Here is a 13,028-nt window from a genome sequence, read left to right as displayed (position 1 = left end):
GAAAACTGCTCTTTTTGTTGTCGTCTTAATATCTTATAGAAGTGATTTACCTAACTAATGATAAAAGTTAGAAAATTACTCCTATTATGATTTTAAATTTTTATTCGTTCGGAATCATGGGCTATCCTTGATATAAAATTGTGCTAACTTCAAGATCTTTAATTTAATTTTACTTTAGACTTATGATAGAAAATCATATTTAGATATGCTAAAAGATTCCACTGTTGAGGTTGTAAGGTTGCAAACATAGTCTCATATTGAAAATACATGAAAAAGATCATGGGTTTATAAGAGAAAGATATCTCCATTGGCATGAGGCCTTTTGAGGAGAGCCCAAGAGTAAAACCATAAGGGCTTAGGCTCAAAGTGGACAATATCATGTTATTGTGGAGATATCTAAATTCTTTTCGATCCTATATCCACAAGTGAGACACGGTCATATTAAATTTTAAGATTTTATATCAAGGACAACCCATAACTCCTATTATGGTTTTTCTTTAAATTGAGATTTACTTATTTTAATTTTATAAATGAATATACTTATAGCACTTAGCATATAGGTAAGCCCAAATAAATGGATAAATACATTTATGTATTATGTAAAAGACATGTAACGTCACCACCTACGAAGCATTTTAGATTCGATCCCCCGCCGTCTTTCCTAGATTATATTAAAAAAAAAAAAAAAAAAAAAAAAGCATACCAATGAATTGTTTAGATAAACATTTTAAATAATATAAAAATTATCCCATTTTATTTATTTTATTAACATTGTTCAATATATACCTACTAAATCTAGAGTTCAGAGCACATAATTTTCTTTTTTATGAAATTGGATAAATAAATTAAAGAAAAAGTTATTATATAATTAATATAAAATATATTATAATATTCTCCGTCAGGTTGGAAAATAAATGTTATAAAGTACAACTTGTTGTTTAGACTATAAGGGCTCTGTAAATACATCATTCATCTATAAGTTTGAAAGAGAAAAAAATTTATCCATTGTGATTGGCCTACCTCACGGGAGTATATTTTTTAATTTTATTTATTAAAAAATAAAAAAATTTAAATTAAAAATTGAATATATTTAAATTTAAAAATAAGATTATTATTAAAAATAATAATAATATTTTAAATATTTTGAAACATATTTAAAATGTATTTATTTAATATGATATAATTTTGAGATGATTGAGTGGACTGTAAGAGCATCCACATCAATTTCTTTATTACTATATCTAAAATTTAAAATAAATGATCAACTTTATTAAATTTAGATAATCATTTTTCACTACGCACTATATCAAATACCCTAAAATTTTTATCATCCTTATTTTTTTATTATTTTCTTTTCTTTCTTCTATTTTTTATTATCATATTTATGGAATGAGTGGAAGGAGAGATTGAAAAGATTGAGTGGAAGGAGAGAGATTGAAAAGAAATATTATTTTATTTTTAAGGTACAAGTTTCATTCCCTAAATTTAGATAATTATTATTCATCAAATCTAAATTTAGGGAATTGATAGACTAACTGATGCAAAGGGTTTTTAATTATCCTATCCAAAATTTAAGATAAAATTTTTGAATAGGGTAGTTAATGTGGATGCTCTAAGACCCACAAATAATAAGTGTTAATATTAAAAGAAATATGGGTGAAAATAAATATTGTTATAATGAGTATGTGATAATAAACCTCATATTTTTTAATAAAGTATGGGTGTTATAATAGGAGTGAATTGTAGACGCTGTAAATGATGTTTTTGGCACAATAAGGTCCCTAATCTGAATTACAAAAGACAATAGAATTACAAAAAACTAGAAAAATGGAACTTGATGTTGAGGTACACTGATTAGCTTAAAATAATATTAGGAAACCCCTATGCCACACGGGAGGTCACTTAAGTTGTGTCGATTATCTTAGAGGTGGAATGGTGGTAGTTGTAAGTTCAAAAGGAGTGTTCGACATATTTGAAAGTTGTAGTATAGTTTTCGCTTCTTGTATGGATGTGGGAGGCTGCGTGATGTCAATGGGAAAAATAGGTGTGATTTGCTTATGTGTGGGAGAGATGGATTCATGTGTATTAGTTGTTTTTGTTTGTTAAAGCTGTTGAGAATGAGTGTTAGAAGGAAATTGTGATGAGATAGAAATTGGGTACTACAAGATCAAAATTTGATGGCTTTGGGGTGGACAAAAAGGGGAATGTGGTTTCATGGAATTTTATATCATGTCTCGCAAAAAAAAGGGGAAATGTATTCTTTTTGTCTAGTCGAATATCCAACAAGGATGTATCATTTGGTAAAAGTTTCAAATTTATGCATTGGGTGTACAATAATTACATAACATAAATAATTAAAAACTTTTAAGGTTATGTTTGGTGAGAGGTAATGAGTATTGTAGTATAATTAAGATTATTTTACAATAGTAATTACTTTGGTTAAAACAGTAATGTAATATAATCTGGATTATAAAAAATAATAAAATTTTGTAATTTAAATTACAAGGCCAATAATATAGAATTCAATTATATTTCAAGCTCAATGTTTAACTAAAATTTAAATGTCAAATATATCCTTAATTCATTTCCCGTACCAACCAGTTGTCGATGTCGCAACCACCAACCACAGGCCGTTGCCCACCACGACCGCCGCCACATGCAAAAATCATAGTATATTTTTTTATCATTTTATAATAATATGAATTACATTTCTTATAAAAAATAATAGACATCAAATAAAACAATGTAATCCTCTTTTAATCAAAAATTACATGCATAATATATAAACTCTTTACTAAACATAATAATATAATATTAATTATCTTTCCTTACATTATAAACTTAATTACATTATCCCTAATTAAACTCAACCTAAATGACCAAGGGAGAGTGATTGTATAGAACTTCAAAAGGTGCTTTAATAGAGAGCAACGGGGACTATAACTGATTAATGAGATAAATAACAGTAAAAACACACCTATCCAAAAAAAAAAAAATACAAAGGTAAATGGGATTGAAAAAATAATGCTTCGATGAAGTGTAGATCAGTTGATAAATTAATAATATAGATATTGACAATGATTGATTTTAGTGGAGCCACAGATCATATCAACTCTTATTTCACTTAAACTCTCTTAAATATTTATAATTTGATTCTCAACTATGTCATATTACAATTAAAAAATATTAGACTTTTAGACCGTCTATAAATACTTTCTGACTTATTCTGATGATCGATAAAAATTTTCTATGGAACTAAATAATCACTCTAAACTCAACATTATCCAACCTAATTAATCATTTCTTATTCCACACTTTAGTATCAAGGAAATGAACAGACTTGTTATACTTGCACAAGTATATATTTTTATTGCCAAGATTATGCTTTGATTTTGAGCTAATCATTAATAAAGCATGGGATAAGTATTTTTATTATCAACACTATGATTTGTGCTCATTATTAATAAAGCATGAGAAAGTTGACAATGTCGCTACCTTGTTGGTTATAATCTGTTATATTGGTTAGAATCCTTTGAAATCTAATAGTCTACCATCAAAGGCTTAATGAGCTCAAAGCTGGCCAACTTATTATTACATGAACAAGGCAAATTGGGTTACTCTCTTCTTTTGAGCAGGCATACCTCACCATCACACACATATTCTTCGCCATTTTCCTTCTTTTCGTTCAGTGCACATTTTGGGTGCAGATCAAAATCACACTCTACGCAACTGTAAGCCCGACTATGTCCCATCTCTCTACAACCATCACAGTAATAAGTGACCTGACGGGTAAGGACAAGCTCATGCTCATCATGGAGGTCAAGCTTTATCTTCTCAGGCCACCCCTTTGCCATTTCTTCAATTGGATGCTCCAACTCTTTGATCTTCTCCTCGGTGAATGGGTAAGCATCAGTTCCATGTATCATCAACAACTCCCTGGCTTCTTTGGTAACCGTTCGTCCTGTAGGACCTATAACAACCAGGGTAAGACCTGGAAAACATTGTCCTCGGGGATGGAATTTGAATATACGGTTCAAATATTTCTTTCTCTCATCACCAAAAGGTAGTGCCAACCATGGCATGCGTGAGAAGAAAATCTGAAATGAATCCTGATCCTCATCGCTGGAGATGAAGATCATCTCAAAATCAGAATCCACATTCTTGATCTCATGATACTCTTCGATCAGTTTAGGGAGGTAATCACGGCAGTGCGGATCCGAACATGCTGAGTACAGGAGGATGGTCTTTCCAACTAGCTCTTTTATTGGAACCTAAAGGAAGAATAATACCACGCACGCTCAGTTACCCGATTATAAGGAAAAAAATGTACTCCGGCAAAAAATAAGAAAAGTTCAGTTAGGAAAATGTAGAAGTTGTTTAATATTAAGCAAAAAATTCATTACCTTCAATCCTTTTTTGCCAATGACATAGTCTAGATCCCCCGAAACAAGAAGTGACTCGAGTGTCTGTGACTCAAGTTTGGCCTGTGCTTTCTTTGACAACTCATGCAACTTCTCCTGAGAAAACGGGAATGCTTCCCATGCCTCAAATCCATACTCATCAATAAGTTCAATTAAATCAATATTCATAGTTTTCCCATCCGATCCAATCAAGATGATATTAGGCCACACAGATTCATGGAGATCAAAATAGGCAAAAAGCTTATCACAGCTTTTGTCATTGAAAGGAAAGGCGAGCCAGGGCATGCTTTCTATGGCTTCATCATAACGGGATTCCTCGTAGTCCCAGGACACTAGCACAACCTCAAAGCCCCCTCCAATTTCCTTGAGCTTCCTATACATTTTTGCAAGTTCTGCAGTGAACTCACGGCTAGAATCACCATTGTGTGTGAAGTACAAAGCTACCATTTTTCCTTCGAGATTTGAAACAGAAAGCTGCATCAAAATCAGCATATATCAGCACACAATAATTATAGACGCAAGTAATTAAGCATTTAGTATATGTTGAGGCATTTAGTGTGTTAGTCAACAGAAACATTAAACATCTCAAAAAACTACTGGAGCATTGCATCACCTTAGATCTATCGTTTGCAATCAAGTAGTCACGGTGAGATGAAACTAACAGACTTTGAAGAGTTTGAATCTTCTTAGCATTCTCCGCTTCCTCTCTCAATTTACTAATCTTTTCGACAGTAAATGGATAACCCTCTGCACCATATCCTGTTACAGCTTTTACACCTTCTCTATTAAGAACCTTCCCATTGGCATCAAGGATGACAAGGGTAGGAACACCCCATTTCTCGAATAAAATTCAGAGTTTTGTCCTCATCTCACTGTCAGAAAATGGTATTGCAAACCATGGCATTTTTGAGAAGTACTCATTAAAAGAGTCCTCATCCCGATCACTAGATACAAAAATAATTTCAAAGCCATTATCCTGGGAAGAGAGCTCATTATACACTTCAATCAGCCTAAGATTGAAGAGTTGGCAATGTGGAAGGCATGAGACTGAGAAGTAAAAAGCAATCATTTTCCCTTCAAGACTACCAATAGTCACCTAAACAAGTAAATAACTGATTAGTCGCATGATTTTCCAAACTGTTCATAAGCTCACTCATGTTAACATGCAAGAGGGCATTGGCTATGAAGTGCAGATAAAGTAGAAAAAGAATCAAAAGGATATTCTGATATGATTCGACAATGAAGAAGATATTTGCACGAAACAGAACACTCAAGTTGTGTGTCCTGCGTTCAAAGCTTATGCATATAACTTTAGTAATAAGTCACCACCCGAGTTGTTACTAAGTTGTCAATAAAAGATTTGTGCATTCCATGTAGATAAATTGCTCATTAAAGTTTGGATTGAATAATTTGTGTTTTTTTTCATAAGTTGAGTGTGCTTCAGGATGTATACATACTTTCGCATAAACTTGAATCTTAACTTAGCACAAGTACAATAAGCAAAATAAATAGTAGGATCTCTAGCATGATGAAAAACCACTGCAATGAGTTTGTGATGATTAGTATGTAATCCACTAATACAGTCAATAATGGAGAGGAACCAAGGGTAAGCCCGTTTACCTATAATTAGTTGGGTTAAGTCTAGATACCTATATTATATTTATAAAAAAAAATGGACAAGGGAAGCAACTGCATATCCAATTAATTTGGAATTTTAAGCTTTCCTGTATTCTTAAAATATTGGATGGGCTGGATTGACAGTCAATCATAGTGCTTAGAACTACACAGGACGTAATTCAGAGGAGTAGGCTCAAGCTAAAAAATTTTGACAAAATGAGAAACTAACAGAATAAAACTCAGCTAGAAAGGAAATTCTAAGTGCAACGAAGAATGCTCAACTACATCCACTTCTAAATAATTCAAGGTAAAAAAAAAAAGAAGAAGAATAAGTGTTCCTCCAATTGTATCGTCCCTTCTCATCCAACAACTCCCACAAACTACTGTAAAATCTCTCATCAAAGATCGAATAGGATTGCCAGCAAAGGACAAAATTTTCACGCCGAAAGAGTACTTACCCAAAACCAAGGCTTAGCTTAGAGTGATCGAAATGCAAAGAACAAGATCCCAACTTTCCACAGTAATCGACCTATCCTCATAAACTACAACAGATCAGAGTGCGTAGTGAAAAGGGACAAACCTTGTCGCCGTTATTCCGGATGAGGAAGTTCCTCTCGTCGGTGGAGAGAAGCGATACGACGTCTACCGCATCCACCTCTCTCTCATGGAGGAACTTCCTCTCGTCTTCCATTTTCGATCGCTTACTTCCTCCGTTTTCTCATGGAGGAAGTTGCCAGGGAGACCTAAGTCGCCCTTCTTATAGAAAATACTTACCACCCTTCCGTCTTTCGATCCTTTCCTTTCCTATAGGATTAAATTTTATAAAATCAAAATTTGTATTCAAAGAATAAAAAATTAATTTTAATTTTATGAAATATTAATTCTATATAAATGTAGATTATAGAGTTTTTTTTTAATTTGGATTTTCAATTTTGTAAATAGTACCTTTCATTTTATGAAATTTTCATAAAAACCATAATCTTATTTCTGCGATTTTTTTATATTAAATTTTAAAATAGAGTTTTAAGAATTTAATTTTTTTTACAATAAACGTATTTGTACAAATCCAAAACTTGGTTGTTCGATTTATTGAAATCTAAATTTAGATTTATATTTATTTATTTATTTTGTAAAAGTTATTATTAAAAAGTTATATTTCATGGAAAGTACAAGTATTTTAATAATTTTCTAAAATTAGATATATAGTCTTTTATATTTCTCAGAAATTATTTTTAAATTAAAATCTAAATTGTTTTATTAGCAAATCCTCAGGTCAGGATGTTTGCTCTGGACTAAGAGAAACTCTGCATATTTATTAGTAGGGTGAGTTAGATCTCATCTGTTTAACAGATAGAATATAGTTCATCTCATCAATGAATAAATAAGGACTTAATACTGATTTGCATCTCAAATGAGGTGGATTATCACCGCTAAGGTGAAGGAAAAGATTCTAATTTCTATTCATTAAATTATTTGGATAGAGTTCTCACTCAATTTCCAATAAACTTAAATAGAAAAAAAAAAATTAAATAACAATAGAAAAAAATAAATTGAATCGAGTACCGTATCTCATTGATTGAGGGAAAAGGTTTCGGTGACTCGAGCTTTGTTAATCCACGACCTATTATATATATTGAAGCTATATATTTTATTTTATTAAAATTTTATTTAGATTGGGTTGTGTAATTGAGAAATAGAAAATAAAATAAATATGTTATTCCACAATAATAACTGTTGTATAAGAATTGAGATTATATATATCAAGTTAACAACTATATGTTTAACCATATACTAATGTTTAGAATTTAGTGTTATTATGGTTGTTGAATAATATTTCAAGTTTTTTTGAGTTATTTTATATATTGGTTTTGAAGATATGGATTATTGGATTTGAGTAGAGCATGTTAATTTACGAGCATTTAAATGTAGCTAGCTAGCTAGCTATTTTTTACTTTCTTTTTTTTTTCATATATGTTCGATAATTCTTATATAAAATAATACCTAATTAACATAATTTATGTTGTCAGTTGATTAAACTAATTATTAAGATGTGAATTTAGAATAAAATAGTTATAGTTGGTAAAAAGAATTGAAGTAAAATAATAAAGATGTGAAATAGAGAGGCAAAATACTAAAAATTGAAATTTTGAAATCTAACCTTATATTATTAAAGTATTTAACTGTACGTAAGAAGATATGGAGTAGTGAGAGTCATCTAAAATCGACAATTATTTGTAAATTCGTACTATATTGTTGCATTCCATCGGTGAGATGACTTTTAGCACACAAGCCACATGATATTATTATACTCTCAGAGACTGACTGAAAGTACTTGGATAGTAGAACAAGACAAGCAAGCCAAGCAATCTATGAGCAGCTCTAGAAACATCCTCTTACTAAGGGACATAAATTAGACATCCCTATCTATCAATTAACTAGAAGTCAAACTTTTAAATATGACAATTAAATAATAATATAATAATCATAAAATAATAAATTAAAATAAAATAATTACTTTAATAAAATTTTGTTTATAATAATTTTGAGGGGATCAATCTATTAATCATTGAATAAGTCTTATTACTTAAGTTGAGAGTAGAAATGATAATAAAACGAGACGGGAACGTATTTGTCATCCCATCACCATCCCAAAATTATATCTCTCTTCCATTTCTGATTTTGTTTAATCAGAGAATTTCCATCTTCGACACCACTTCCTATCCCCGCTTTCCATCTCCAAGACAAATCTAAAAGGATAGTCATTTCCGTTTCCCATCTAATATTTACCGAACTAATAAAGGAATCCCCATCCCCGTCTCTTGTCGTGTCGTATCGGGACAAGTTCAGGAATGGAGATAGCATCCCCTTACGTACCCTGTTTCAAATGTGAGGGTTTGAAAACTCAAAACCCATACTCAAAAATATTCTCCGAATCCGCTCCCGTTTCAAGTTTTTCCCATGAGACTCCAAATCTGTAGAGAAAATTATCATCCCTGGTTGGGAGTTAATAACTTCAATTAACTTAAGTTTAATTTATTTTCTCATTCATTCCATTTCTCCCATGCCCTTCTCTTTGACGCCCCCATCACCTCTCTGCGGCCGATCGTCGCTATCAACGCCTATTCCTTCATCATTGCCACGAGCCACCTCCTCGTCGGGCCGCCCTTGCGCGCGACCACAGCCACTGCGCGTTGGGCCACCTTTGCACGCGATCAGTCGCAGTCTCATTGGTCTTTGTCCTCGTTGCGGCAGTAGAAATCGAAGTCGCGTGTCGCCACCGATGCGGTCATGCCATTAATAAAATAGTCAAGGATTGTGATTAATTAGTGGTTATTTGAGTCATTAATCAGTGGAATGATTAATTTTAGATAACTAATTTCATAATGAATTATTTGGTCAATTTAATAATTATAATGGATAGTTTAAGTGGATAATTATCCGGTGTTAATCAGTTTAATGGTTAAATTAGAACGTATAAGGTTATATGTGGGTAACAAAATGTGTTAATAAATAGGTTAATGACTCGATTTGAGTCTATTACTAGATTGACAGTGGAACTTAGATATATTTTCTATCTATTGCAGGATTCTGATTAGAGATAGGTGCTCAGACGAGAAGACACCTATAGACCTTTGATCTTAATGTATGAATCTTACTTATACCATTAGTTGATTACCTTGAATTCAACTCTTTATTATGCTCGGTTAATATTTATGTATTTGACCTTAAAGATGATCTACTTGACGTCTCTATCGTCTCTTTTTATTATCGATGTTGTTTAGTAGACCTATTAATTTTTTATATACATTATTTATAGTTTATACTTCTGGATATAGTTGTGTTACTGTTGCATAGTAATAATTATATTTGTGAATATGATTATTTATATCTTGCTCATCATTGTATTACATGAATGTTGTTTACCATTGTCTCTCTTGTGGTTGAGAAAGTCATCAGCCGTATCTGCCCACTTGGTCACTCAAGGTATTGATAGCTAGAGTTGTGTGCAGCATGTTATGTCATGCCCACTCGGTCACTTGGGATAGTAGTGTTGGAACCGCAAGGTTTTTTTTGGTGTGATCAACCAAATTAGATTAGGTTCTATTCTGGTTTAATTCCTGTGTCTAAGTGTGCAGGAAGTCGAGCAGAAGACGCGGCTTGCGAGAAGGACGACACGGGAGAGAACCGATGGGCTCGGTGCGTCTAAGGGACGAGGTGCCGCAGAAGAGTACACCGGTGGACGAGAAGAACGTGCGCAACATTCGAGGGACGAGAAGTTGGAGCGGAAGCCTGCTCGAGGAGAAGGCCGAAAATTAGGTTTGAGTGAGCCCTATTTCGGTTGACCGAAATCACCTAGGCGATCGGACAACAGAAGAACTAAAGTGGAGCTATGGAGTTGCTAGAGGCGCCTTCAACAAGAATTGAAGGCACCTCCACAACCTTCAGGCAGAAGGCGCCTTCAACGGCTGAAGGCACCTTCAACTAGCCATGGAAGGCGCCTTCCATGGCTACGGAAGGCGCCTTTGTCCATGCAATCTGGCAGTTGCGGAAGAGGATAAAGTTTTATCCTTAGCCTTGCTGGAGGCGCCTTCCGGCCCTATGGAAGGCGCCTTCAGCTTGCGGATAAGATTTTCTAGGGGCTATAAAAAGGCCCCTGGACCTAGGAAATTAACAACAATTTGTGTATTCATTTCGTAGCAATAGTATGAGCTGTTAACGAGTGTAAGAGGCTTCTCTGCCTTTACCGAAGGAGATTCTTAGTACAATCATCTAACTTGGATTAACAACCACCCCGGTTGTAACCAAGTAAATTTTGGTGCCTCTTTTTTTAGTTAATATTTAATTGTTGGTTGCTACTCGGAAAGTCTAGAGGTTCCACTGTACAAAAATTTTGTACAAAGGTCTGAACCTTTTCCTAGCTACCATGTGTTCTTTTAAATTAAATTTTGGATCGCCTGCGGAACTTAACACGTTTGATCCAAAACTTAATCTATTTGTTCTTTTAGGTTTTGACTTGGATCTCCTGCGAAACTTAACACGTTCGACCCAAATCACCTTAAGTTATTAATTCCATTAAATATTAATTTCCATAATCGGTTCCCAGTACTGACGTGGCGAGGCACATGACCTTCTTGGATATGGGAGCAACCACCACCGACTAGACAAAACCTTTTATAGAAAGCTAATATTTAATTTCCTAAAATAACTTTAGGTTAACCGAAAAGAACAATCAAATCACAAGGAAAAAAAATAAAAGAACACAACATCGAAAAACATATTCGAAATTCTAGAATCGTAAGCCTCTTATATTTGGTATTATTTCCAAAAATAACTAGTATGATGCGGAAAGAGAAATTACTAGTTATACCTTTTAGAAAGACCTCTTGATCTTCTACCGTATTCCTCTTTTAACCTCGGACGTTGTGTGGGCAACGATCTTCCGAGATGAGAAACCACCAACCACCTTCTTCTCCTCCTAGCTAGGTTCGGCCACAAAAAGTTAACCAAGGATGAAGAACAAAACACCAACCAAGCTCCAAGAGATGTTAGCTTTCTCTCCTTCTTCTTCTCCAAGTAGTATCCGGCCGCCACAAGAGCTCCAAGCCTTTGAGAGTTTTGGCCACCACAAAGAGGAAGAGAGGAAGAGGATGGCCGGCCACTCCAAGGAATAAAAGAGGGAGAGAAATAATAGAGATTGTGTCTTGTGAAGGCACCCTCACCCCTTCTTTTATATTCCTTGGCCTAGGCAAATTAGGAAATTTAATTACAATAAAATTTCCTTAATTTCCTTGACATGATTTAATTGAGAAAAATAAAATAAAATTTCTCAATTTAATCTCTAATGGCCGGCCACATTAAAAGAGATAAATTAGACAAGTTTTAATCAATAATTAAAACTTCCTAATTTGTTTCCGGAAATTTTTAAAATTAAATTTTCTCTTTAAAAATCTCTTCATGGTTGATAAAAGGAAATTTCTATAATTTTAATTTTACAACATGTGAATAATTTTTAAAGAGAAAATAAAATATCTCACCAATCTACAAATAAGGAAAGAGATCTAATCTCTTTCTTTAATCTTTTGTAGATCTTTTACAAGAGAAGATATTTTAATTTTAATTCTCTTTAATAAATTATATCTCCCACATAATAAAAATTAAAATTAAAATCCCTTTTTAAATTAATATGGCCGGCCCCTCTAGCTTGGGTTCAAGCTAGGGCGGCCACCCCAATTTATACCTAGGCCGGCCCTATTTTGGTTCCCAAGCTAGCTTGGCCGGCCCCCTATTGGTGGGTATAGAAGGTGGGTATAGGTGGGTATAGTACTCTATAAATAAAAGGCTACGATAGGGACCGAGAGGAGGAATTGGTTTTGGTCTCCCGATAAAATTAAGCATCCCGTGTTCGCCCCGAACACACAATTTAATTTTATCAATAATAATTCATTCCACTAGAGAACTATTATTGAACTACCGCACCAATCCCAAATTACATTTTTGGGCTCCTTCTTATTATGAGTGTGTTAGTCTCCCTGTGTTTAAGATATCGAATGTCCACTAATTAAGTGAGTTACTGACAACTCATTTAATTAATATCTTAGTCCAAGAGTAGTACCACTCAACCTTATCATCATGTCGGTCTAAGTCCACCTGCAGAGTTTAACATGACAATCCTTATGAGCTCCTCTTGAGGACATTATCAACCTAGTATCTCTAGGACACAGTTTCCTTCTATAATCAACAACACACACTATAATTGATATCATTTCCCAACTTATCAGGCTTATTGATTCATCGAACTAAATCTCACCTATTGATAAATTAAAGAAATAAATATCAAATATATGTGCTTGTTATTATATTAGAATTAAGAGCACACACTTTCATAATAACCGAGGTCTTTGTTTCTTTATAAAGTCAGTATAAAAGAAACGACCTCAAATGGTCCTACTCAATACACTCTAAGTGTACTAGTGTAATTATATAGTCAAG

The 13,028-nt window shown here is 33.4% G+C and overlaps 1 pseudogene; it reads right to left on the bottom strand.

The window, feature by feature from the left end:
* Positions 1-3,531: 3,531 nt before the first annotated feature.
* On the bottom strand, positions 3,532-6,822 carry LOC121998659 (annotated as a pseudogene).
* Positions 6,823-13,028: the final 6,206 nt, after the last annotated feature.

This window comes from Zingiber officinale, chromosome 6A (assembly GCF_018446385.1).
Source record: "Zingiber officinale cultivar Zhangliang chromosome 6A, Zo_v1.1, whole genome shotgun sequence".
NCBI lineage: Eukaryota > Viridiplantae > Streptophyta > Magnoliopsida > Zingiberales > Zingiberaceae > Zingiber > Zingiber officinale.
This window is presented reverse-complemented; position numbering and strand designations above follow the sequence as displayed.